This window comes from Phocoena sinus, chromosome 3 (genome assembly GCF_008692025.1).
Source record: "Phocoena sinus isolate mPhoSin1 chromosome 3, mPhoSin1.pri, whole genome shotgun sequence".
NCBI classification, from domain to species: domain Eukaryota; kingdom Metazoa; phylum Chordata; class Mammalia; order Artiodactyla; family Phocoenidae; genus Phocoena; species Phocoena sinus.
In genome coordinates this window covers 3,942,938-3,970,682 of record NC_045765.1, presented here as the reverse complement: position 1 = coordinate 3,970,682, position 27,745 = coordinate 3,942,938, and the positions used below count along the sequence as shown (strand labels likewise).

The 27,745-nt window shown below is 53.6% G+C and overlaps 1 protein-coding gene across 6 annotated transcripts in view; it reads right to left on the bottom strand.

Annotated features, from left to right (window-relative positions):
* KDM4B (lysine demethylase 4B) overlaps positions 1-27,029 on the bottom strand; it is a 135,519-nt gene extending 108,490 nt beyond the window's left edge. For 3 of the 6 annotated variants that reach the window (XM_032625763.1, XM_032625764.1, XM_032625765.1), the window contains exon 1: positions 21,048-21,066. The gene's annotated coding sequence lies outside the window, so the exon portion shown is untranslated. Of the gene's footprint in view, positions 1-21,047; positions 21,067-26,917 lie in introns of those variants that run through there. The other 3 variants (XM_032625761.1, XM_032625762.1, XM_032625759.1) reach the window with 3 other exon arrangements.
* Positions 27,030-27,745: the final 716 nt, after the last annotated feature.

Below are 27,745 nucleotides of genomic sequence, written 5' to 3'. Positions count from 1 at the left end.
ACCCATAAGGTTCACCGATTGCAACAAACGAATCCGCCTCATGTAAAACGGAATAACGGGAGACTGGGTATCGGGGTCAGGGGGGTAGGGAACTCTCCCTAGAGCTCTCAATTTCTCTATAAATCTACAACTGTTTAAACGATAAAGTCTATGTAATTTTTAAAAGGAAAACAAAACAGAAAGGCCCTGGTGCCTCCTGCTGCCCAGGCTGGCAGGGCTGGGCCGCTGGCCTGGTAGCGGTTCCCGGGTAAGCCAGGCGCCGAGAAGTCGGGGTGGGCAGGGGGCGTCCAGCTGCAGTGAGGGGACAGACTGAGCAGCGACCCAAGGCCTCAGACAGCACCACCCCAAAGAGGCACACTCTGACCATTTCTCCTTTAAAAAGGCGCCGTCTGATAATCGGATGATGTCGCTCTTCCTTGGTGCCCGCCCCACAGACGCTGATGGCTCCTCCACCCTCTGCAAAAGGCAGGCAGGTGGGCCGGGAAGAAGCAGCAGGAACAGGGGGAAGAGCCAGCTGTCTCCACACGCTGAGGCACCAGGAACTGCCACCGGCTGTTGGCACCTGTGGGACCCCACAGGCCTGGCCTCCCCACCCCGGGCAGGAGTAGCTGGGCCCCTGGTCCTATCAGCTCTGGGCCACCTAGGGCTAGCCCTCGGGATGGGTCCACCCACACCGCCCATGGTGGCCCGGGAGCTGGGCCCGGGGTCCGAGAGGCAGAGAGCTGACGGGCAGCTTCCGCCCACAAAGGCAGGGAGCCCTCCTCGCCTGTGTGTGTTATCTGATCCAGGAGGGCTCAGCGCCCAACTCGGCCTGCTCCCCGCTGCTCCCAAGGTGAGCTGGAGCCCCTCGTGGGAGCAGGGAGGGTGGAAATACTCATAGAAGACGGGGACTCCCAGGAGGACGTGAGCGCGGTGAAGGGGCACCGCACGACCAAAGCGAGGACAGCGAGGCCAACAAGTGGAAGTGACAGGCCCGACTATAAACCCACAGAGTGCCATAAACACACGCCGGCCCTTACTGGTGTGAGAGTCAAAATGTAACGGAAGTGGGGGAGAAGGGATAGCTCTCTTCCACAAAAAATTCTAGATCATAGTGCAGACGGAGTGAAGGCAACATAAATGCGCCGTGAGATCTGTACGGTAATCCCTGCTGCAGGAAAGATCCACCGCAGACGCTGAAACTGACAGGCAAATGTTTATGAGAAGCAGGTGTGCTTTCACGAGGTCCCAGAGGAAGAACCTGCAACCTTCCGGCACAGACTCCAAGCAGGTGCCACCTTAACCGAGGGGTGAAGGCTGACCCCACAGGCAAAGAGACACATCAGCACATCGCCCTGGGGCAGCCTCCCTCAAATGCATAACCTTCGTGTCACCATGAGAAACAAAGCCAAGGAGAGGGACACTACAAAATCCCCCACCAGTGCTCTCTGGAAGTGTCAAGGTCACGACACACAAGGAAAGACTGAGACACGGCCCCAGTCCGGAAGAGCCTAAGGAGCCTGACGCCTGCACCGTGTGGTCCCGGGTTGGGTCCTGGGCAGAAAAGGGGCTGAGAGGGACAACCAGTGGGATCCTAATAAAATCTGTTGTTATTACTTCAGGTCATCCTTCCGCAGTTACGTTAGGGGTTAGTATCAGGGCAACGTGGCTGAAAGGTACATGAGAACTCTTTGTACTGTCTCGGCAACATTTCAATGCCTCTTAAATTATTTCAAAATAAAATATCAAAAGCAGGGCTTCCCTGGTGGCGCGGTGGTTGAGAGTCTGCCTGCCGATGCAGGGGACACGGGTTCGTGCCCCGGTCTGGGAAGATCCCACATGCCGCAGAGGGGCTGGGCCCGTGAGCCATGGCCGCTGAGCCTGTGCATCCGGAGCCTGTGCTCCGCAATGGGAGAGGCCACAGCAGTGAGAGGCCCACATACTGCAAAAAAAAAAAAAAAAAAAAAAAGGCAAAAAAAACTAAAACAAAACAAACAAAAAAACCACAACAACCTCTATCTCCGTCCTCTGAAGTTCACTGCACAGCAGGTTTTAGCTGGAAGAGGAGAGTCTGGCTGTAAAAAGATCCAAACCGATAAGAAAAGAGAAAGCAAGTTGACGCCAGCCTGCAATCCAGTTTCAGGACTGATTAAAGACCCAACCTGCTGAACGCAAGTTTCAGATGCTTCCTGTTTGAGAGACCTGAAGAGCTGACATTTTCATCAGTCTTTACAGACTGGGAAAAGAGCCTCTCGTTTACAAATATCTCACCAAATCCTCTGTATCCTCACGGACAACAAAATCCAACTGCGGAAGTGGCAATGGCTCAGCTAGGGAGGTGGCGGGCACCCTGGGTTGTCTGGATCCCAATCTCAGGAAGGCTCTGATCTCATCTCCTGGAAATGTAAGAACCATATCATTTTTCTTTAACGTCCGCCCCAGAGACTAGATATAAAATAACTCGGGGTGACAAAGCTACAAGTGATCAAGCCAGTGTGGTCCTGGCCTCAGGATGTACAGAGAGCCCAATGGATGAGAGAGGGCAGTCCAGAAATAAACCTGCACATTTAAAGTTAGTTGGTTTTCAGTGAGGTTGCCAAGACTGTCCGAGGGGTAAAGAGCAGTCTTTACCACAATGGTGCTGGCACAACTGGATGTCCACGTGCAAAAGAAAGAAGCTGGACCCCTACCTCACACCAGAGAGAAATTAACTCACATACCTAAACGTTAGAGCTAAACCTCTAAAAATTCCTAGAAGAAAACACACGAATTAATCTTTGTGACCTGGGATTAGAAAACGGTTTCTAGATACAACACCAAAAGAACAAGTGACAAAAGCAAAAATAAACAAACTGACTTTGTGCTTCGAAGGACATAATCAAGAAAGTAAAAAAAAAAAAAAAAAAAAGAAAGTAAAGACAACCCACAGGATAGGTGAAGATATCTGCAAACCTTAGATCTCAAAAGGGACTTGTATCCGGAATAGATAAAGAACTCTTATGGGTCAACAACAACAAAGACAACCTAATTCACAAGTGGGTAAAGGAACTGAATGGACACCTCCCTGCAGGAGATATACAAACAGCCAGCAAGCACCTGAGAAGACGCTCGACGTTACAGCAATGAAGTGAGGGACAAAAAGAGGCTAAACCCCAGAGAGGGGGCCTCCCAAGCCCGCTCCCCAGTGGCAGAGCCTCACACACAGTTCTGTGATCACACTTCCCATGGTACATCCTACTCCATTCTCTGGAGACCATGGCGGGGCTGCAGAGACCAGCACAGATGCCCCCGAGGGTTCCCAGCCGGCCAGCCGGCCGTGTGACCTGGGGCAAGTTCCTAACCTCTGCACCTCGGTTTCTTCATCTGTCAAGTGGGGGTCACCGGCCCTACTGTGGGGTTGCAGGAGGTTAAACAAGGCCACAGACAAAAGCACCGGAAGGAGACCCTGGCACACAGTAAACCCTCGTATATGGCAGCTGTCATGGGCTTTGTCATTTAAGAGCTTCACTCGGCCAAGGAAGGCAGATCTGGTGACATGCCCCCAGTGGCCACCCAGGACTGCTCCCAAGGGCAGTCTGGCAATGTCTCTTTTTAAAAAAATACCCGCCTTCTTCCACCGGCTGTTCTTTAGGCCTTTATGCTCTGGGCACACAGCCCACCTGTCCACCCCAACTCCTCTGCAGGACCTGCCTCTGCAGGGTCGGGAGCACCGGGATGGGAAGGTTCCAGCTGGATCTTGAGAACCTGAGATGCCTGGAAGCGATCAACCATGACCTGCGGGGCACACTTCGGATCAACCATGTCCTGCGGGGCACACTTTGGATCAACCATGTCCTGCGAGGCACACCTAGCACGCTGGAAAGGAAAGCGTGTGCACGTGTCTTTCTAGAGCCTGACCTCCTCCAGGGGCTGGGGGCATCACAGATCAGGGAGTGGGGGGAGACAAGGGTGGCATCTCAAAGCACTGGGTAAGGGTGGAATTGAATCAATGAGGAAACGTCAAAAATCCAACTGAAAAGTGGGTGAAAAGCATAAACAGGCTATTCACAGAAAAGATATCAAACTGGCTTTTAACACATGAAATGATGCTCGACCTCACTCCTAATTTCAGAAATGCTCACTGAAACTACACTGAGACCCCGGGACCACCCTGGTGGCGCAGTGGTTAAGAATCCGCCTGTCAATGCAGGGGACACGGGTTCGAGCCCTGGTCCAGGAAGATCCCACATGCCGCGAACAACTAAGCCCGTGTGCCACAACGACTGAGCCTGTGCTCTAGAGCCCGCGAGCCACAACTACTGAGCCTGTGTGCCACAACTACTGAAGCCCGCGCACCTAGAGCCCATGCTCCGCAACAAGAGAGGCCACCAAAATGAGAAGCCCGTGCACCGCAACAAAGAGTAGCCCCCGCTCGCCACAACTAGAGACAGCCTGCGCACAGCAATGAAGACCCAATGCAGCCAAAAATAAATTTAAAATAAATAAATAAATGAAAGTAACTACACTGAGACCCCATCTCTCACGGCTCAGATCGGCAAGTACGTTTCCACTAGAACAGCACACCCTGCTAGTGAGCCTGTGGGACCAGACCCTCTCGGTGCTAGTGAGAGTAAACCCATCCGCCACCCCAGGAGGGAACGTGCCAGAAGCTAACACACATCTTGGCACTTATCTTTTGAGCCAGCAATCCCACTTCTAGAAATCGACCCTGAAGATACTCTTCCAAGAATATGAAGATACCTCTACACCAGGGCATTCACTGCTGCACCGTTTGTACCAGCAAGATACTGGAAACAAGCCCAACGCACGTACAGGGGAGAGGCTGGGTTAACTGTGCTGCAGCCCCCAGTGGACACCACGCAGCTGTGCAGGAGGGCGGGCACACCTCCATGGCCAGATGAAGCTGTTTCCAGGACACGCTGCGCAGTGAAAAGAGAAAAGTTCAAGAGTGATCCCCACTGTGCCACCTTCCATGTACAAGAAAATATACTTGGGACTTCCCTGGCAGTCCAGTGGTTAGAACTCCGTGCTTTCACTGCCGGGGACATGGTTTCAATCCCTGGTTGGGGAACTAAGATCCACAAGCTGCAAGGCGTGGCCAAAAAAAAAAAATATATATATATATATACACACACACACACACACACACAATTCTGCATTTCTGAGACATAAACTAATGAGATCATTTCCTGCAGGAGGGAGGGCGAGGAAGGGTGATGATGCATCTCTCCAGGCACTTTTCTGACCCTTGAACCATGCTAATGTCCCACATACTAAATGAATGAGGGAATGAATGAAATCAATAAGAACTGTGGGGGGGTGGGAGGAAGAATCCTACAATGAAATACAAACAGAAGCAAACCAAACGGTATTTCAAGTACATAATACAACCACAATAAAGAGGAAAAGAAAGAACTAAGCCATGTTACTTTTAAGCATGGTTTTGGAACTCTGTGCCTTTGAGATAAAGATAAAGCAAATATTGACTTACTCCAGGGGCTTCTTTTACTGTGGGTGACGCAGGGCTCTCACTGACAGAGTCAGAGTTACAGAAGAGGGAAGGGGAGGCCTGCAAGCAGCCTGCACGAACAAAGGGCTGGAAGTGGAGGTGTCGGTGTGAACTCGTGGGCACTAGTGTGTATAGGTAGAAGCAGAAATGGATGTGGGTGTCTATGCGATACATGTACACACAGACACACTAATGTATGCACATGTGTATTTATTTACACACCTATTTCCCGGGCAAAAGGGCCCAGAGGCAAAGACACCCCCTTGGCAATGAGCAACTGAACACCCAGATCTTGGTTTCTAAATGCACTGTCCACAAGAAGAACCAGGGCTCCTTAGAGAAGCAGTCAAGCCTGGAGCTGAGGTGGGAGTGCACAGCATGGGCCTGGACCCCCTCACTGTGCCCGAAAGTAGGGAAGTACCCAGAGACTGGTGGGCACGTGCCTGAAGGACACGAGGAGCCAGCGGGAGGGAGCTCTACCTCTGGATAAATCTGGGACCACTAGAGCATCCAAAAACAATGACAGCAATGGATTACAATCTACTGAATCAGTTAAGGACCCATGCGTTCCCGCTGATATAAATAAACAGATGGGGAAGAAGAGACAGCTGTTCTTCACAGTAGAAAGCCAACTAATAAATGCAGAAGGAACGGTGGAATTAGACAATCCCTACTTGGCAAGAATCAACAATGGCTGCCCAAACAAACAGTGAATGTTGGGGGAACAACGGGGTGTTTACAAGGTCCCCAAGGACCTCCCGCAAGAAACTTACCAATTACAAATGGTAAAATTGTAACTTCAGGGTGGAGAAATCTGGAAGACACCCCCTTACCCAAGTGGGCCAGGTTGATGCCACCAGATGTGGGCTCCAGAGACAATGCTCCGAGAAGGACACCAGACTGCTTCTGGGATGTTCCTGCCAGACGTGAGAGGACCCCCAGACAAACCCACACAGAGCGACGCCCCACAGGATAACGGGCCTGTACTCTCCCAATGTCCAAGCCACGAGCCAGAAGGACAGACTCAGGAACTGATCCAGATGAACAGAAACAAAAGCGACGAGACGTATTCACACGGTGTGTGAGCCTGGACTCTGAGAATTTTGAGAATTAACTTCCTGGTTTTGATAATTTGATAAGAGAATCCCTTGTTCAGAAGAGATGCCCACTGAGGTATTTAGAGGTAAAGAGGCACGTATGTGGAACAGTTCAGGAAGAAATGCTCAGACAGAGAGGACGAGAGACAGAAAAGGAACAAGAGCAGCTGTAGTGAAAGGTTAACTCCTAGAGGCCAGGAAAGAGGTGTCTGGGAATTCTTCGTGCCATTCTTGCAACTTTTCTGGAAATCTGAAATTACGTCTCTGAAAGTTTTTATTCAAAAAGGACAAAAAAGAGAAAGGAAGCACTTGGATTGAAAAGACAAAAAAAAAAAAAAAAAAAAGGAAGCACGCGGGTGAAAGGCCAGGGAGCCAAGGAGGCTGCCAGCACCTGCTTTTGGAACATCGTGGACAAGAACAGGGCCTGCCAGCCCACCTACGTCTTTACTAGGCTCGGGGGGTCAGGGACGCAGCCTGGGCAAAGGTCACCACCTGTCCCCAGCCCAGGCAAGGGGCTGGCGCCACACAGAGAGCAGGGCGGACACCGGCACCCTGGGAGGGGGTGTGGCACCCCAGCAAGCTCCCACACGGCCAGAAGGCCACCCCTGCAGACGCTCAAGACACCAGCCCATTCTTTACTCGTGTGTACAGGTCTTTGATGTTCCATGACTAACCACTTAAAACCATAATCATTGACAAAATAATCTTCCTATTTCTCTGCAAAGGTACCTCGTAATTTTGTGGGGCCGGACAACGCAGGTGTGCTCACGTTCTGAGCCCGGAGAGGACCCTGTCCCTCACCCACGGCCCTGGGGACCCTGGACAGGTTCCCTGACCTCCCCAAACAGCGCTGCTCTTCTAGAGCTTGTCTGGAGCTTCCCCTGGAGCTAGTGCGAGGGTCAGGGATGACCAGGACAGATAAAAAGGCCGATGACGGGGGCACAGCTCACCATGTGTGGGCCCGGCTCTAAGCAACTGGCACGTCTGATCAGCCCCAAAACCCTAGGAAGCAGGTACTGCTCTCACAGCCCATTTCACAGATGAGCAAGCTGAGGCACGGGGCAGTGATCACACAGCCAGCAACAGGGGAGCCCAGCTCGAGATCCGTGTCCCAACCACGAGCCTCACCAGCCTGTGCAGACTACAGGAGAGCAGCGTGGAAAACACACAGCTCTGTCCCCACCTGGGGCCTCCAGACTGTGGGTCCTTCTAAAACCCATAAAAATGCAGGAGAAAATAAAGTGGGCCAGTGTTTTGGTAACCTCAGGGAAGGGAAGACCTCTCTGGGCAGGTCACAAGACCAGGCGCTTTAAAGGAAATGACAAATTTGGCAATAAGCTTTAAAATATCCTATGTAACAACACATCAAAAATAAAGCCAGGAGATAAATTGAGAAACGGAGAAAAAACGTATAATGCTGAGGATGCTAACAGCCCTAATATAGAAAGGGTCATAATAAAACACCAGTTCTCAACCAGAGGCGAGTCTGTCCCCCAGCGGACACCTGGGGACATCTGGGGACATCTGTGCTTGTCAGGACTGGGGGAGGGAAGGGGCTCCTGGCATTGAGGGGGTGGGGGTCAGGGATGCTGCTCAACACCGCCCCGTGCCCGGGGCAGCCCCCGCAGAATGATCCAGCTCAGAGATATCAACAGTGCTGAGGGTGAGAAACCCTGTTATAAGTCAAGAAAAAAACACCCCAGTGTAACACATGGGCGAGGGCTATGAACTGGCATTTCAAAAAAAAGCAGTGACTAGGAGGTGACAGATTAGAAGGAGGCACAAAAGCGGGGGCTGTCGCCAGGATGATGAGAGCCCCCAGCTGTCGTAGGAGCATCCAAGCAGACCACCTTTCTGGGGATAACTGAAAAACACCCTTCAAAATAGAAGGGTGTCCGCTGGGGACTGTGGAGTCAACAAACTAGAAAGACCTCCACCTGACACACGGCAACGACCAGGGAGCCTTCACCACGATGTCAAGAACGGTTCTATCCGGGTGGCAGGATCTGGGGAAATCTGTAATTCACACAGGCTTCTGTCTCTGCTGACAACACTTATGTACCACTTTTATAAGAACAAAGGGGACGCAGAGCCGCCTGGAGAGCCGTGCCAGGACCCAGAGGTCCCACCCCTTCATCTCCATTCCCAGAGGTCCCATGCCCAGCAGCTCCCCGGCTGGTCCATCCGGGTGGATGGGTGCTGATCTCAGGGCAAAGAGGCAGCGCGTCCTGGGATTAAACCATCACCAAAATGATTATGGTCCCCAACCTAATTCAAATTTAAAAATACCAGGCCACACTGGAACCCTCGTACACTGCTGGTGGGACTGTATCACAGTGCAGCCACCGTGAAAGACAATCTGGCAGTTTCCTAAAGCCTCAAACACGGACCTTCCATCTGGCCCAGCAATTCCACTCCTAGGTGTCTACCCAAGAGAAATGAAACGTGTCCACATAGAATCTTGTACATGAATGTCCATATTATGCATCATAGGCATTATTCACAATAGACAAAAAAAGTGGAAACAGCCCTAATGTCCATCGATGGATGAACAGATAAACAAAATGTGGTCCATTCATACAGTGGAATATTACGCAGCCATGGAAGGAGTGAAGCACTGACCCTCACTACAACACAGATCCTCTGAGAACATGATGGTCAGGGAGAGAAGCCAGACACTGAAGGCCACACAATGTGTGATTCCCTTTATATAAAGCACCCTGAACAGGCAAATCCACAGAGACACTACAGCATTTGGTTGTCTGGGCTGGGGAATGGAGAGTGATTATTTAATAGGTATGGGGTTTCCTTCTGGAGTGATGAAAATGTTCTAGACTTCAATGGTGGTGATGGCTGCACATCCCTGTAAATATACTAACAACCACTGAATTGTACACTTTAAAAGGGTGAATTGTATGGCAGGTGAATTATACTTAATAAAGTTGCTATTAAAAAAAAATACCAAGCCAGAAAAAAAAATAGCACGAGAGCTCCTCAACGTTTGATCAAAACTTTGATGCTGTTTTGAAGCTTCAACTAAATGCATCCAGAACACTGGGGCTGCCCACGCTGTTGGTGACCAGAGGCACCCACTCGGTCTGCTCCTGGTTCTCTGCCCGGTGCCATCCTGACCACCACCCCTCAGGCCGCCCACCTGGGCTCTCACAAAAAGAGTGACAGCTAACAACCATCTTGCTGGCCTTTGTAGACTTATCTCGAGGCTGACCTGGGCCTCCCTGCACCGGGTACTCCTTAACCCCAAAGACCTGCCTCCAAGTGGGCATGACACACTGATGCAGATTTGGAATCCTGAGGCAGGATCAGGGCTACAAACCAGTCAGCTTAGATGGGGCAAAGGGGAAGAAAAGAAGGCCAAAACTACAAGGAAAGTGATCACACAGGAGTCAGGGCCTTCCCAAGCCTGATCCTGAGAAGGTAGAGCTTCACAAATATTTTTGATCATTACAGATCCTTTGAGACGTTCATTTCACCAAATGTGAAAAGGAATAAACAAAAGAAGGGTGCCACTGAGGCCAACAGACACATCAGCATCCTTGAAAAACCCAAGTCACCCAAGCCATTTCATTGATCAAATGAGTTTAATCCTTATTAATTCTGTTCAAATGGAATCAGTATAAACTTGCTTCAAATAATACTGGGAATCAGAAGTAGATTCTGGTAAGTTAAGATGTATATGATAAGACCTAGAACAACCACTAAGAATAATATACTTCCAAAAATATAATGAAAAAAATCATTAAAGGAATTAAAACGTTACACTAGAAAATATTCACTTAATGCAAAAGAAGGCAGTAAAGGAGAAAGAGAGAAATAAAAGACGTTGGACAGAAAGGAAAATGGAAGACGTAAATCCAACTCTATTAATAATGACTTAAATGTGACTAACCAATCCAATCAAAAGACAGAGATTCTCAGATTGGAAGAAGAAAAAGATCTTACTATATGTTGTCTATACTCTTTAGATTCAAAAACATAAATAGGCTGAAAATAAAAGGACAGAAAGGGGTCTAACATGCAAATAGCAACCATAAGAAAGCGGGAGTGGTTATACTAATATCACACAAAATAGACTTCAAATTAAAAGTGTCATTAGAGATAAAGATGGCCATTTTATAAAGATAAAAGGGCCACTCCATCAGGAAGATATAACAATTATAAACATATACGAACCTAATAACAGAGCCCCAAAATAAATGAAGCAAAAACTGACAGAAATGAAGGGGAAAATAGACAATTCAATAATAATAGTTGGAGACAGCAATATCTCACTTTCAATAATGAATAAAACAAGGAAGATCAACAAAGAAACTGAAGACTTGAACAACACTACAAACCAACAGACATCTATAGAAATCCCCACCCAAGAGCAGCAAAATACCGTTTCTTCTCAGGACATATGGAACATTTTCCAGGATACACCAAATACCAGGCTACAAAACAAGCCTCATCAAATTAACAAGAATTCAAATCATACACAGTAGGTTCTCTGACCTCAATGGAAATTAGAGGTCAATAACAGAAGGAAATGTGGGGAGTCACAAATATGTGAAAATTAAACAACACACTCCTAAATAACCAATGGGTCACAGAAGAAATCAAAAGTGAAATTAGAAAATACTTTGAGGTGAATGAGAATGAAGACACAACAAACCAGAACTTATACAGTGCAGCTAAAGCAGAACTGAGAGGTAAATTTATAGCTGCCTATATGAAAAACAGATAAAAGCTCTCAAATCAATAATCTCAACTTCTACCTTATGGCACTGGAAAGAGAAGAGCAAACTGAACCTAAAGCAAGCAGAAGGAAGGAAATAATAAAGATCAGAGCAGAAATTAACAAAATAGAAATCAAAAATAGAAAAAAATTAAACCAAAAGCTGGTTCTTTGAAAAGATCACCAAAATGGACAAACCTTTAGGTAGAATGATCAAGAAAAACAAGAGAGAAGACTCAAAGTGCTAAAATCAGGAATGTCAAATGGGACATTACTACTACTACCCACCTTATAGAAATAAAAAGGATGATAAAATAATATTGGATAATTAGAGTTACTACTGAGCAATAAAAAGGAATAAACTGTTGATACACACAACAGTTCAGATGGATCTTATGTGAAAAAGCCAATCCCATAAGGTTACATATGATTCCCTAACACTGTCAAAATGACAGGGTTATAGAGCTGGAAAACAGACCAGTGGTTGTCGGGGGCTGAGGGTGGGAGGTGGGGGTGACTTTAAAGGGGGATCACGAGGGAATTGGTCTGTGTTGACAAGACAGGTCTGTATCTTTTTTTTTTTTTTGACAGTTCTGTATTTTTATTGTGATGGTGGTTACACAAATCTACACGGCTGATAAGAGATCACACAGAAATACCAAAAAATGAGTGCATACTAAAACTAGTGAAATCTGAGTGAGGCCTGTAGTGTACTGTGCCAACACCAACTTCCTAGTTTTGACAGTGGACTGTGGTCGTGTAAAATGTCACCACTGGGGGAAGAGCGCATGGGACTTCTCCATACTATTTTTGCAACTTCTTGGGAGTCTGCAATTCTTTAAAAACAAAATGTTTGGGGAATTCCCTGGCAGTCCAGTGGTTAAGACTCAGTGCTTCCAGGACTTACCTGGCGGTCCAGTGGTAAAGAATCTGCCTTATAATGCAGGGGACACAGGTTTGATCCCTGGTCAGGGAACTAAGATCCCACATGCTGTGGGGCATCTAAGCCTGTGCGCCGATCTCATGCACCTAAACTAGAGCCCGCGTGATGCTAACTACAGAGCCCACATGCTCTGGAACTCGCGCGCCACAACTAGAGAAGAGAAAAAAACCCACACACCGCAACTAGAGAGAAGCCCGCACACCGCAACAAAGAGGCCCACGTGCCACAACTAAGACTTGATGCAGCCAAAAATAAATAATAATAAATCTTAAAAAACAAAAAAACTCAGTGCTTCCACTGCAGGGGGCCCAGGTTCAATCCTCCCACAAGCCGTGAGGCCTAAATAACTTTAAAAATAAAAAAACTAAAACCAAAATATATAAAAAACAATATGCGGGATATTTCATCATGGACAGGAGGGCATTCTGCCATATGGGCTGATGGTTTGGGGCTGGGTGATGAGTATGTGGGGTTCTTTACCCTATTTTGTCTACCTTTGCGTGTGTTCAAATTCCCCGTAATGAAAAGTTCAAAAAATAAACAAAGGGAACCAGCACAAGGATGGCCACTAACAAGTGCCTTCCCCATCCAGATTTACAAATATGATTCAGAATGTTCCATCGTCAGGACTGCATGCCATCTTGTCTGATACCCTCCCCAAAACCATGGCCAGAGAGGAGACCAGGGCCGCCTGAGTGTTTTCACAACACAGATCATAACAAGACGCGGGACTGTCCAAACACCACCTTGAAGAATGGAAGTATTACAAAAAGCCTTTGAGATGGGGTGGCGGCGGGGGAGGGGTGGCACCCTGGGTTCTACAAGAGGTTTCTTCATTTCAAAGTCCTTGTTTCCGGGTGGAAATGATCTGCTCCAATACCAAGGTCTTGACTCTTTCCAAACGGGAAGCTTAAAAAGGCAGAACAATAAAGAAAGAGAAGACCAGTTGACACAACCAACAGAACGAGCTAATACGGTCCAAGGACCAGTGCTCCCCCCGGACCTTCTACACTGGGCCAGTCACCCGAACCACAACACGGGCACTCAAGGGAGCTGAGCCCATCGCTTCACACGTACTCACTCTCTTCCGCTCACAGCAATCCTCTCCGGCATTTCCGCCTCAGGACCTTTGCACGTGCTCCTTGTGCTTCCATGTGGAGCTTCTTGTCCCTTCGAGTAATTCAGACCTCTGCCCAAATGTCCCCTGGGAGGGGCCTTCCCTGTTCGCCTATGAAGGAAGCACTGCTCCCCCAGTTCTGCGATCACACTCCTCTCTGGTCCCCATCACACAGGTGCCATGGCTCCTTGCTGGCTCCTGGGCTCCTGGCCTGCAGGATAAACACGGAGCTGGCTGACAGCACAGAGCCCAGGCTTTGGGGGCTGCGGCGAGCCTGCTGTCTTCTCTGCCGCAGTCCACTGTAAGCCGAAGCTTCTCACTGGCAGCTGGAGTGCGAGCCGAGCACTTATTAACATACGTGCCCCGTTTACAGCTCGCTGGCACCTAACAAGGAGAGCGGGAGAGGACACCGAGGCCCCAAGTCGGTGGCAGTGACAGGGTTCGGGAGCTCGGGTCCCATTCTGAGCTCTGGCTCTAGACTCCAAACCAAGTGCTGCCTGGGGCAGAGGCCCAGGAGGGCCCTGGAGGCTCTGGAGAGGCTGGTCACTCCCAAAGTCCCCTGGCCTTCCTGAGCGCCCAGACGGCTGGGGCGGGGGGTCCCTGTAAGGCAGCACCCCAGCGCAGCCCCGCTTTCCAGGGAAGCCTTTATTTGCCATCAATGCCTCCCGTGCCAGCCTCCGCCGATAGCTGCAAGGGGGTGAGCACCTGAGGGTGCGACGCCGGCACTTAGGGGACCCAGGCGAGGCGCTCCCTACCCCAGGGGAGGGCTGTGGAGCCGCTCCACACCCAGCGGGGACATCCCGAATGCAGATCCATGGAGGCAGACAGCCGAGGGTTCTGGCAGGTGCCCGAGACACCCGTTCTAGCCAGGCCCATCTCCACAGTCCCAACCCAAGTTCACAGGCTGAGCCCCGAGCCCGGCGGGGCTCAGACGAAACCACGGGTCTGGGGAACAAACGTTCTCAGCCGACGCTGCAGGCAGACGAAGGGGAGAGTGGGTTCAGGCTCTCTCCCCTGTGCGGCGCGGGGTGGGTCACTTAGCAACGCCCACTCCCTCGCCCTTGACCGATCCCAACCACGCTGGGATCCCAGCCCTCCCAGGCTCCCAGCCTGTGTGACAGGACCCCTGCCTGTCGGTCACAGGGCCACAACGCAGGTCCCACACTAGGGTCCTTGCGTCCCCGACTACTGCATCAGCCTCTCGGGGTCCTATCACCCCCGAGCCGACCGCTGGACCCCAGGAGCACACAGAGACCCTCACGAATTGCACACCACTTGGACACACGTCAGGGGCTCAGCAGGGACCACAAGCAGCCTTCACTGTCTTGGTCTTGCCTCTGGGTAACTGCTGGTTTTTACACCGGGAGGATAAATTATTTTTCCAGTGAATATCCCTCTAGGAGGCTTGTTAGGAAAACAGCCACTGCAGCTTGGTCGATCCAAAGTTTTCAGGCCTTCTTTTGGCTAAAGGCCAAATTAACAAACACAGGGCCTCGGGAGCACAGGTGCTGGAACCCAAGGCAGCAGCTCCGGGTCCCCCTGTCTCGGCGGCCGCACGGAGGACACCTAACTCAGCCCTCCTCCCCACCCAGAGCTGATTGGCAAACTCCACTGTCCCGCCAGGGCCCTGGCGAGGGCCTGGGGCACCGCTCACCCCAGGACCACGGTCTTCCAACAGGTGGCCCACAGCAGACCCGAAGTCACCAAGGACCCCAAACGAGGCATGCAGAACAGGCCACGGGGCTCTGAGCTCTGGACTGGCTGCTCCGGTCCAGCCACCCCCAGGACCACCACCCTGGCAGCGTGGTCCACAAAACCCCAGCCAAACCCTCTGACCCACCCCTTTAAAATAAAGAAGCTCCAGGAGAAGAAGAAACCAGCTTATTTTCAAGGTGCCTTCTAATAACCTTGCTTGTTCCCCAACTTTCTTCCCTGGACAAATATGGAACAGCAGCGTAAAAACCGCGGACTCTTCTGGAATGCAGAGTGATTTCAGAAACTCCTCTTGCCACATCTTGATTCACATTCAAGGAAAGACAGAAGCCCAGAGAAAAATTGCCCCTGTAGTCTCTGAACGCTCTCCCTGGGCCAGGGAGACACTGGGACATCAGAGCCAGGTCACTCTCCATGCAGGGCTGTCCTGGGCGCTGTGGGGTGCTGAGCAACTGCCCCAGGCCCCCCCCCCCCGATGCCAGGAGCCCCCCCCCAGGTTGTGACAACCACAGATGTCCCCAGACACTGCCCAGTGTCCCCTGGGGACAGAATTACTCCCAGGGTGGGAACTACTTCACTCAGGGATTTTCACGGATTAACTCAGTTAATCTCACCCACCCTTGAAGCAGAGATCTCCACTGTTATCCCCATTTTGGAGATAAGGACACACACCCAGCAGAGGCGGGCTCTGAGCCCAGGCAGGCCAGGCACGTAGGTACCAGCCTCCAACTGCGGACCCCACTGGCCATTGTACCTTGAGACCTCAGGCCATTTAAGACCGTCTGCAGCTGTGGGATGTTATTTCCAAACTATGCTTGTACACGGGTCTCAGCTTTCCTGTGGCCAAAGAAGCATCCCAAGTTCCTGCAAGTCCCTTCACAGAAACATCTCAGGTCCCAAATTCAGAGCCCCCCAGAACGGCCAGCATCCATGCCACAAATGCACTGCCCTGAGCTCAGCCACAGGACCCATCAGCCTTCACAGCCAGGCCAAGGTTTCAAGCTCCCGTTAAAGATGAGAGGCTGCGTACAAGGCTCCACAGGAAGGACTGAGGCCACGGCCACACCACCCTGCCCATTGGGGCTGGCCCTCCAGTTGACATCCTGCAGGCCAGGCTGGTGCACTCGCCCTTCACATGGCCCTAGCTGCTTCATGTTGTGTCTGTCTCGTCTCCCCAGCTAGAGGCTAACAGATCCATAACTTCTGATGGGCTGGGCAGGCAGGCGGGAATGGGATGGGGGGATGGCGGGGCCCAGCCTCCACTGAGCACCAGGCACCCCCTTTATAGCATTCCCGGCCCCAACACAGCACTCAGTTCACCCAGGACCAGCGTTAGGTGTGAAATGCACATAGGATGTCAAAGACAGCACCACAAAAAAAAATTTTTTAAAAAGAGTGGAAAAAAAAAAAAATAAAATAAAAAAATAAAAAGAGTGGAAAATAACTCATTAACAACTTTTATAATGATTACACGTTGAAATGATAACATTTTGGGTATACTGGGTTCAATAAAATACATTACTCAAATTAATTTCCCCCGCTTCTTTTCACCTTCTAGAAAACTTTAAAGCACACATGGGGCTTGCTTTGCATCTTTACTAGGCAGCGCTGCCTTAGAAAAGCTGTCGGTTTACACTTTCGCCTGTTTTCTTCTGAGGGTTTTGTCGTCTCAGTTCTCACATTCAGGTCTTAGATCCACTGGAGTTTGTTTTGGTGCCTGGCGGGGAGGGGCGGGGGGCACCGTAGAGAACCTGACGTTTCACCAGGTGACATTCCGTTAGCCTCCAGGTGTGTCTCCCCTGGTGTCCTCCCGGTGCCACGAGCAGCTCCCTGGCACTTGGGATCCCCCCGGGTCTCCCATATCCTCTGCTAAGGGGACAGCAAGTCTCTCACACACGTCACTGTCCTCAACACCAGTGGGAGGACCAGAGCTGGTTGGGCTTTGCCCTGCTATGAGGCCACACCCCATCTGTCCCCTCACGGTCCCCGGAGAGCCCAGCTGCATTTCCAAATGGCCCAGCATGGTGACGGCACTTCCCCTGGAGGGCAAGGGGGCATCCGGCTGCCTCTTTATCCACTGAGGATGCTGGATGCCTGGGCAGGAGCCATGGCCACCTGCAGAACTCTGCTTGGTGGCTCTGTGGGGATGTTCACAACCCGGTGGCTGCCTTCTAAGGTACAGCCCACAACCGTGTCAGGGCCGGGGCCGGGCAGACCAGGGAAGGGAAGTGGCCCAGGAAGCAGCTCGTGTTCAAACCTACTGGCCAGACACGTGGGGGCTTGCGCGGGGGTGGGGCTTGGAAAGGAGGGCACGTGTGGTCTAATCCCGAGCCACGTGAAGCTCTCGGGGAGCCCGCTCAGGGCTTGGACCACACTCAGCCAATCAGGCCAGCAGGGGGGCAGGCAGAAAACAGGACACCCCCTTTCTGGCCCTGGTGGACTCTGGGGCAGGGAGCCCCAGCGCTGCCCACCGGGAGGAGAACGCACAGGAAACAGACAAGCCCAGGCGGCGGGGGCCGGGGCCACGCTGCTCCGCGGAGCGGACGCACAGAGAGGTACTACAGGAGACCGAGCCACCAAGCGAGGCTAGGCCAGCACAGCCCACCCCCTGGGGCCTGCCCAGCACCAGCTGGAGGCAACGGAGGGCAGAGAGGTGAGGATCCCTGGTGAACGCTGGAGTCCAGAACCTGCGCATGCAAAGGGCAGCCTGAGCGCCTCCTGCAGGTGAGCTGGGGCAGCACGCCTGACGGTCGGGCCTCCTGACTCTGGCCTCCCTCTCCGACCCCTCCCCACCCCAGCCCTCAGGCTGTAGCCTCACAAAGGGTTTTGGTGCTGCCTCTGCTGGCGGCCGACTGCGTGAGCATTCTGCACGCCACAGCCCTGGAATTCTGGAACTCCAGTGCAGGGAAAAGAAGGGGCAGGAAAACGTAGAGACTACTAGATCCCCACAGCAGGTAGTGGATACACAGCGTGTCCACCCACACACGGGCACATCACTCTGCCGTGAAGAGGAGAGAAGCCCTGACACTCGCTACCACGTGGACGGACCTGGAGGACACGATGCTCAGTGAGAGAAGCCAGACACAGAAGGACACACAGGGTGCGATTCCATTCACATGAAACATCCAGAACAGGCCGATCCACAGACACAGAGAGTGGGTTCCTGGTTGCCAAGGAGGACGGGGAATGGCGAGTGACGGTTAAACAGCTATGGGGTTTCCTTTTGGGGTGAGGGAAGTGTTCTGGAATTTGATAAAGGTGATGGTTGCACAACTCTGTAAATGTTCTAAAAACCACTGAACTGTCCCCTTTAAAAGGATGAATTCTATGGTATATGAATATTATTATACAATTAAAAATATATGTTTAAAAAGGCAGGGCAGGAGCATTTGAAGATGGGCTGTCCTAGAAAACTTGGGATCTAGTCGTCAGCACACCAGAGCCAATCTCTGGACAGCGGTCCGTGGCTCCCAAGTGACTTGAACACCTCTGGTCTGGCCTTGCTGACTAGACTCTACGCTCCTTGAGGGCAGAGCTGCTGGCCCCTTCTGCTTTACCCCTTGGAGCCTGGCACAGGGGGGCCCCAAAGCTGCCCGAGATACAGACTGGAGGGCTACCCCGGCTTCCCCTGCTTCCTCCGCGAGGGTATCCCAGGCAGGGCGCTGAGTGTCCCCTCCAAGTCCTTGCTCCTCTGCCTGCTGTTCACCTCGCCCATGACGACAAGGCTCGGCCCAGGTGGCAACTCTTCTGCCGCTCCCGGGCCACCACCCGAGCCAGCAAGCACGGCCCCGGCCCTGTGCTTGGTTTGCATCTGTCCCGGCAGTTCTGCTCCCCCAGGCCCTGCCATCCCCACTGCTCTCGGGATCCCGGCTCTAGGCTTTCATCACAGGCTGGGACCCGCTGTGGGCAAGAGACACTGAGCCGCTGGCCTCGTGCATGTGGGCCAGACGACTGGCGCTCTCCGCTGGGTGGCAGCAGATGCACGGATAGGCCCGGGCTCGGCGCACGTCTGACGGCGGCGGATCTGCTGCAAAGTCAGCCCTGGTGGATCGCGCAACCAAGATGCTGACCACCTGGCCGAGAGCCACACGGGAGGCCTGCTGGCGGTTCCCGATTTCCTATCTTCACCTCGAGGCTGGCGGACAGCATGGCTGGGCATTTACAGAGGCCACTCCACCCCTGCTCCCCGCCGCAGCCAGCCTAGATCTACCTACGCCACACACCCCAGCCGCAGCTTGTCCACCGGCCGGCTGACCACCCTTCCTTCCGTGGGGCCCGGCACGGGGGTCTGGACGTGCAGAGAAGCCCATTTCTCGAGGACAGCGCTGCCCCTCAGTCTCCAGCTCATAATGGGCTCGGGTTGCCCATGGGGCAGCCAGGACACGAGGAGGCCGGCAAACCAGAGCCTTCCTTCCCGAGAGGGTGTCAGAGAGCTCGCTTTCTTCACCGGCTCCCTCCTCTTCCTTGGAGGAAGGAGCTGGAACGAAGCAGTGAATCCAGAGTTTCAACTCCAGGGCCTTCACTCACACGCAAGCTGGATACAGCAAGGCTCTCTCCCGACCCATGGCGGAGATAATCAGATCCATGCAGCTCCAGGGCCGAGGTAGGAAGCCGGCCCGCGGATGCTGGCCTTTCTGATGGAGGGGGGTTTAAAGCACAGAACGGAGGCCTTCCCTGGCGGTCCAGTGTTTAGGACTCCACGCTTCCATACCAGGGGCCCGGGTTCAATCCCTAGTCAGGAGACTAAGATCCCACAGCCGAGCGGTGTGGCCAAAAAAATAAGAAATAAAACAAACGACAGAATGGGCAAAGAGTGGGATCTGAAGGGGCCAGCGGCAACTCCCAGTCCAGCTGCCTGGCCAGGGTCCTGCATACATCCTGGAGGCAGCTCCCAGGCTGCCGCCTTCCCAAGTGGGCCGCCCAGCACACGGCCCCTCTCCACCCGACGCGTGGTCCGGGGCACCCCCGGCACAGCCCTGTCACCGTCACTGCGCCGGCTGGCGGCTTCAGGCTGGCTCCTGCTCAAAGGAGGCCTCCGGGATCCCTGCTCTCCTTCTGCACAAAGCACAATTCCGGATCCCCTGCCAGCTCATCCTCCACGAATCACTTCTCTCCATGTTCTCTCCCCTGAGACTGGAGCGAGCAGCCACGAAACCATGAAGGTGGGCCCACCTCCACCCCTACCTGCCCGGAAGGTGCCGTCGCTTGGGTGCAACTGCAAACACAGGAGGGAAGTGGGTCCCGGGACAGATCCTGCCGCCCCACCCGCAGATCACCTCTTCACAGCTCGCTGTACAGGTTCATCTGAGAATAGGAGCCGTGATCGCTAGTGCTGGCAGCCAGGGCCAAACCCACATTAGCTCTGGTTCCGCTCTGTACCCAGAGACCCATTCGGGGCGCAGCAGCCCTTGGCGCCTTGCTTTCTGATTCTTATTCTTTGTCCACTGAACAAAACACACCCGAGGCCCAGAGCGACCCCGCTTGACCAGCGCTACAGGCCTCCCGTGGGGCAAAGAAGGCAAGGCAAACTTTTCATCAATGCCCTCGGGTCCACGGGAGCCACTGAGGTGGGATGAGAAAAGAAAAGAGGGGAGGGAAGGAAGGAGGAAGGGGGAGATGGAGGAGGAACAAAGAAAGACAGAGACCAGCAAAAAAAAAAAAAAAAAAAAAAAAAGGACAGCAACTTTGGAAAGCCAAGAAGTTCTGAGTAATCCTCTCCAGGTTGTTTATTTCAATCAGCTAGAGAAGGCATGACCATAAATTAACGGTATGCTTCCTTGACAAGTCAGAACACTCCTGGGACAGATCTAAGACGCTAACAATCTGCCTGGCTGGGAAATCCCTCGTCAGCCAGTGTCCACGGTGGGGAGCAAGGCCAAGGGCACGAGGTCGGCACAGTCCCGCTCCCGACACAGGCCGGCACACTGCCCCACAGCCGTCTCCCATCCACTCACCCCACAAAGCTCAACTCTCACACACACAAGAGCCATCTCTCCACGAGTATTCCCGGGGAAGGCCAGCGGCCGGAAGGCTGCAGCAACCTCCTCCCAGGATTCCGCTGCCCCTTCGGAAGGGGCGCTGGTGTTGGTAAAGAGGATGGGCCAGATGCTTACAAAACAAGAGGAGTGGGAAACAATGTCTTCCTTTTAAACCCTGTGAGGTCAAAACAAACTCCTTAAGCCCAGAACACTCCTTCTCCATCTTCTGCTGCCTGCAGAGGTGCAATACAAAGGGGGCATCACGGAAAGGTGGGGCATTGCCAGCAATGAAGTATTTGCCCCTGTTTACATCTACTTTTTTTTTTTTTTTTGCCGCACCGTGTGGCACGAGTTCCCCGACCAGGGATGGAACCCGCACCCCCGGCAGCTGAAGCGCGGAGTCCTAACCACTGGACCACCAGGGGAGTCCCTACATCTACTCTTTTCTCAATTTTGAGATTGTTTTGGTGAATGGGATCATAGCATTTTCTTACATTCCCTGCACTTTAAATTTCCTCAAAACAATCCAGGATCCGTTTTTTAACATACAGAGTATGATTCTAAATACTTTGATGCAGGAAAGATGGAAATTCATTCATCCAACAAATGAATGCTTACTGAACACCCACTGCGGGCAGGAACTGCCTGAGGTGCTGGGGATACACACAGCGACCAAGACAGATGTCGCTCCCACAGCGGGAACCTCACACCCTACTACAGGTGCTCCCACACTATGTCCCACAGGTCAAATCCAGCCCACTGCCTGTTTCTGTATGGCTCACAAGCCCAGAATGGTTCTGATGGTTTTTAATGGTTCGATGGGGGGGAAAAAAAAAATCCAAAGAAGAAAAATAGTTCATCATATGTGAAAAGTATGTGAAATTCACATTTCCGTGTCCATAAATAAAGTTTTATGGGAACAAAGGCACAGTTGTTGGTTTCTGTACTTTTGTATTGCAACAGCAGAGCGGAGAGGTCAGGTCTGAGACAGTCCCACCTACAAAGCGGAAAATAGTTACTTTCTAACCCTTTACAGGAAAAGCTGCTGCCCTAGTGGATGAGATGGACAATAAGTACATCAACAGATTGATACAAATTCCTGGTAGTGCTGAATGCAAAGAATAAAAGGCAGGTTGGGGAGAGAGAGTGGATGGAAGGGTGAATTTGGGCAGTGAGGTCAGGGATGGCCTCTCTGAGCCGAGACCTGAGTGACAAAGAGACCTGAGGGGACAGCACTCTGGCAGAGGGAACAGCAAGTGCAAAGGCCCTGAGGTGGGGAAAAGTAGGCAGGTAAAGTGGTTTCGACTGAAGGGAGCAGGCACGGGGCTTGGGGGGGAGGGTGGTGTGGAGAGCACCTCATAGGACAGAACAGGGAGGCCATGGAAAGGGTCTGCAGCCTTTCCCAAGGACAACAGGAAGCCACTGGAGGGTCCGAGCAAAGGAAGACCGTTTTTCAAGTTTTTAAAAGTCCCTTGAGGGAGCAATAGTGAGAACTGACAGATTAGTCAGGACGCCTTATCCAGCCCCCAAGATGCTCCCAGAACAAATCAAAGCAGGGAGCAAACTCAAAAACCAATCCATGGGACTTCCCTGGTGGCGCAGTGCTTAAGAATCCACCTGCCAATGCAGGGACACGGGTTCGAGCCCTGGTCTGGGAAGATCCCACATGCCGCGGAGCAACTAAGCCCATGCGCCACAACTACTGAGCCTGCGCTCTAGCACCCACGAGCCACAACTAGTGAGCCCGCGTGCCACAACCACTGAAGCCCCCGCACCTAGAGCCCGTGCTCCCCAACAAAGACAAGCTACCTCAATGAGAAGCCTGCGCACTGCAAGGAAGAACAGCCCCCGCTCACCTCAACTAGAGAAAGCCCACATGCAGCAACAAAGACCCAATGCAGGCAAAACTCAATCAATCAATAAATATAAATAAATAAATAAAATATATGATCGCCTTAAAAAAAAAAAATCCATCCAACCCCACAATCATCAGTTCATGGATCCGCTCAGGCCTTAGTCTTGAGGTGGCACAGGCTTTTTTAAGTATCGTAGTTAAATTCATTTCATTGTGTAAAAGTACCTGCACCCGGCACAGTAACAGTCCCGTGACCTCAGGCATCATTGCTCATGAAGAGGGAAGATGAAAGGGGCAAGTCACCTCAAAGCCGACTTGAAGCAAACTGTTAAAGCCGATGGACAGGCAGGGGTCACACAGCGCTAAACCTGCCCACCATGCTTCCATATCGCGGGAGCATGTGGAAGCCTGTGGGGGTCCCTGCAGGGGCTCGGGAGACCCCCACACCACACCTGACGGCCCGTGGTGGGCACGTTTGCAGGCGAGCACCTCTCCTCCAGGAGACAGAGTAGGAAAGACCTGGACAGCCAGGCCGAGGAGTGTGCCCCGGACATAGTTTGCAAATATGAGCCCCTCCCTTTTAGACGGGGGAGGGGAGGAAAGGGACAAACTGACCTGGAACTTGAGGTCAGTCAGGGTCATGGCCAAATATCAGGCTGCCGTGGGCTTAAAGGTTAAGTGAGAGAGGGCCACCTGGGGGCACTGGGCTCCAGGGGACACTGGGGGGACAACTGGGCTATGTCTGGGGACATCGGTGGTTGTCACAACTGTGGGGGTAAGGGTGCTCCTGGCATCAACAGGGTGGGAGACAGGGATGCTGCTCCACACCCCACAGTGCCCGGGACAGACCCCCGCCAGAGAACGACCCAGCCCTGAACGTGAATGGGGCAGAGTAGGAAGGGACCTGACGTTAGTAAGAAATCAGCGCCAGGTTCAAAGCACCCTGTCACTGTGTGAAGCCACAGTGACTCTCATCCCCTTTGACCCCCTCAATGACCCAGCATGGGCTCTTATTATACCCATTTTACAGATGAGGAAAGCAAGGCCCAGTGTCATGCCCCAGAGGAGGGATGTGAAACCGGATCTTTCAGACTCTGTTTGGGGAATGGAGTCAAGGACAGGAATCCAGGGGCACCAACAAGAACACAGGTCAGAAAGGAGTCCAGGTTCAGCCCCTCTCCTCCGTCCGGTGTCCTCAGCCAGAAGTGGAGGGACCGGGGCAGGGCAGGTCAGAGCTGTGGGGGTGAGGTCCCACTGAGCAGCCCGGGGGGTGGGGGGACAGGTATCTGGAGCGCAGCCAGGAACCCCCCCGGGAACTGGCAGAGAAGCATGGGGTGGGGGCGGGGGGGGTGACCTCACAGTCATGCAGTCTGCCCGCAGTTCCTTTGCTTTCTGCGCCCTTCCCCCAGCCCCTGCCCAGTGGGCTTGGGAAGATTTAGTGACTGCCCCCCCCCCCGCCGGCAAGCTTTGTTCTTGAGCAAGTGACTGGCACAGGGTCTCACAGCTCTGAACCTGCCCCCCACACTTCCAGATCCCGGGAAGAGAGACAGCCGGAAATGGTCATTTGCCCACACCTCGGCCCTCACCCCTCTCACCCCTCTCACCCCGTGCTGCCCACTCCCTGAGCCAGGCCCCTTGGGGCAGTGGGCACCACACCGCCAGCACAGTTATGCCCACACCTCGGGACACCCATCTCTCCCTTTCCCCCACTAGACCCAAAGCCCCCTGAAGTTAGGGGCTTCCTGCAACCTGCCCCAGTGCTCAAAACTCAATGTCCGCAGGCCAGGTGAGTGTCAGATGGAACCAAGGAACAGATGGGCTCCCCAGGGCTGAGGCCCCGGCTGGGTCGGGCCAGGGGAAGGGGCAGGGCTCAGGAGGGCAGGGGCAAGACGCTACAAAGGAGGAGGGGAAATGCAGGGTCAAGTATAGCAGAGAAGCCAGGCAAAGGAGAGGGGCATGGAGGGCCACCCGACCACCCCAGAGGCACTGGGGAAGGGTCTTTACTAGGAGACAGAAAAGTACAACAAAGGCAGGGCGGGGTCCTAAATGACTGATCAGCCACACCTTTAAGCTCTTAACACCTCCTTAACAGCCCACTCCCCAAAGTGGCAAGGATTAGAAAATGCGAGAAAAACAATTGTTACTAAGACCTGTATAGAAATTGTCTCGACAACGACACACAATCGCGCGCGCGCGCACACACGCACGCACACACACAAACACATGCACACACAGCGCGTGACACAGTATCTGCTTGAATCACCGCAAAACCTGGGAGCATTTATGCAACTGCACCTCTGCTCGCGGAGGTGACCTCCCCCAGGGCACGGCGATCTGACCGCGGAGGTGCCCCCGGCACAAAAAGGGAGCACCAACGTTTGCCAAGCGTCCAATCAGAAACACGGAAAGAGGGCCAGCAAGTTTCAGAAACCCTCCCCTCAGATGATCACAAGTTGACTCCAGACTTTTACACTCTGTCCTTTGGGATTCCAAAAAGCAAACTACAAAGACCACAGAGGCTGCCCACTGCTTTTGCGACGGTGGTGAGGAAAAGCTGACCGGGGAGTTGACAAACCCTCCCGACGCCTCATAAGGAAGCTATTGTTGGAGAATTTGGGGAGTCACCGGCTCTTGCACGGCAGCGCGGAAAGCCCACAGGAGTCATGGAGTGAGCCCCTTTTAGGGGCTTTCTCCAGCCTGGGGACAGCCGGATAAATGGCTGCTGAGGCAGAGGGGTGAGGCAAGCAACCTCAGACCCTAAGACAGCGCTGGCAGCCAGTGGGAGCCACAGGAGCTTGCTGAATAAATGCCACGGACAGAAACACATGGAAAAGGACACACTCTTTACATATCACAGGATTGCTGGGCTCCATTGCACAGAACAACCTTCTCACTAGTTTCATAACTCGGGAAACAGTTCCCAGGTGCACCTGAATTATTAAAACAAAAGCATCCTCCCCCAACCAAACAGATGAGACGCACCAAGAAGCAGTCCACGTCTCCCCAGCCCCCAAGGGAAAAAAGTCCCCTATAAAACCTTCCACCCTGGCCCCGGCAGACGCGCACCCCATTCTGCCTGGTGCCATTGCGCCCACTGGGCGGAGACCCAGGCCCTTGCAGATCTGGGGCAGGTCCCTTTCAGAATGAATCCGTCCCCCAGATCCCACGGGGCTGGAGAGGACAGCCCAAGGGGTCCCCGCGGGAGCGACACCAGGATTTATTTCTACAGAGAAGGGGCCTTCGAGATGGCGATCGGGCAGAGAGGGGAAGGCCGTGGGGGCACGCGTCTGGAAACTGCTATGTGCATATCAAGTGGATAATTTTTTATAAGAAATTCTGATTGCATGCTTATTTTGGGGGGGCTCGGGGAAATGGGGTGCGAGTTTGGACGCCGCGATGGCACGGCGGTTGACTCGGGCAGTGGGGTGGGATGCAGTGATGGACATTTCGGGGGACACCGCTGGGAAGCGCCCCGTTAACCCCACCAGTGCCCAAGGGGCCGGAAATGGAGGCGGGTTTCACCCACGGCCTGGGATATCTCTCTCTCTTTCTCTTTACTATTGTTATTTCTTTTAATTATTAGGATTGTTGTGAATAATGGAAGGTGAGGGCCCCGCCAGGCAGGGCCAGCCGGTCCGGGCCACCCACGCTGTCATCTTTTGTGCGGGGCCGGCGGGGACGCCCCGGCCCAGCCCCCGCGCGCCCCCGGCCCGGGCAGGGCGCCCCCGCCTCCCGCCCCCGGCCCCGCCATTGTCCGGCCGCGCCGCCCCCGCCCGAAGCCGGGCAAGCGCCCGGGGCCGGGCGGTTAACGCCCCCAACCGCCTCGCGGGCCGGGACAAAGCACTGCGGCCGCGGCCCGAGCAGGCCGCGCCCGAGGCCTGGGCCTCGAGTCCCGGGCGCCCGCCCGCCCGCAGCCCCAGGCGCGGCGCGGGGGCGGCGGCGGCGACGGGGCCCGCGCTCGGACGCGGCGGCCGCCTCCCCGCGGGCTCACCTGAGGCGGCGCGCGCGGCCCGGTCCGGAGCTGCGGCGCGCGCTCCCCCGCCCTCGGCGTCGCACCCCCAGGCCCTGCTCGGGCCGGGCCCCGCTCGGTCGCTGGCGGCCGAGCCCTCCGCGAGCGTCCCGGGCGGGGCTTATAAGGCCGCTCGCCAGCTCCGCCCCGGCTGCCATTGGCCACCGAGCCCACGCCCGCGCACCCATTGGCTGCCGCTGACAGCTCCGCCCCTCCCCTCCGCGGGGCCCACCAACACTGCACGGCCCGCCCCCTGCGCGCCTCGATTGGGCGGGCGCAGGCGCCGGTCTCGCCTCGCCACTGGCCGGCCGGCTAGGACACGGCGGCGCCCACCCACGTGCCCGCTGACCGGCTTGGTTCTCATTGCAGGCTGCGCACGCCAGACAAGAGGCCGCGACCAACAGGACGGCGCTAGGCCTCAGATTGACAAGGGCGCCTCGGGGACCGCCCAACGACCGCACGGGGGCAAGAGAATATTGGCTTACGGGGTCAGCCCCAGGCGCGGACTGGCTGGGGCGGGTGCCAATCACGGTCCGGGCCCCGCCCTGGTTATCAGGCTGCAGCTGAGTACGTGAGATCCAGCACAACATCAGCACCGCGCCTGGCAGGCTCGGAGAGGGGGTTCGAGACCCAGAGCCGGAAATTGGGTTCAGCGTTCTCCAATTCGCAAAGTCCCGAGTTAGGAAACATAGCTCCAACGTAACTCAATTTGCAAAGGAGGAGAACTGAGAACTGGTGAAATAAAAGTCAAGCAGAAAAAAAAAAAAGTCAAGCAGCAAGAGCCCCTGCCTCCCCTTCCCCCCTCCCCCC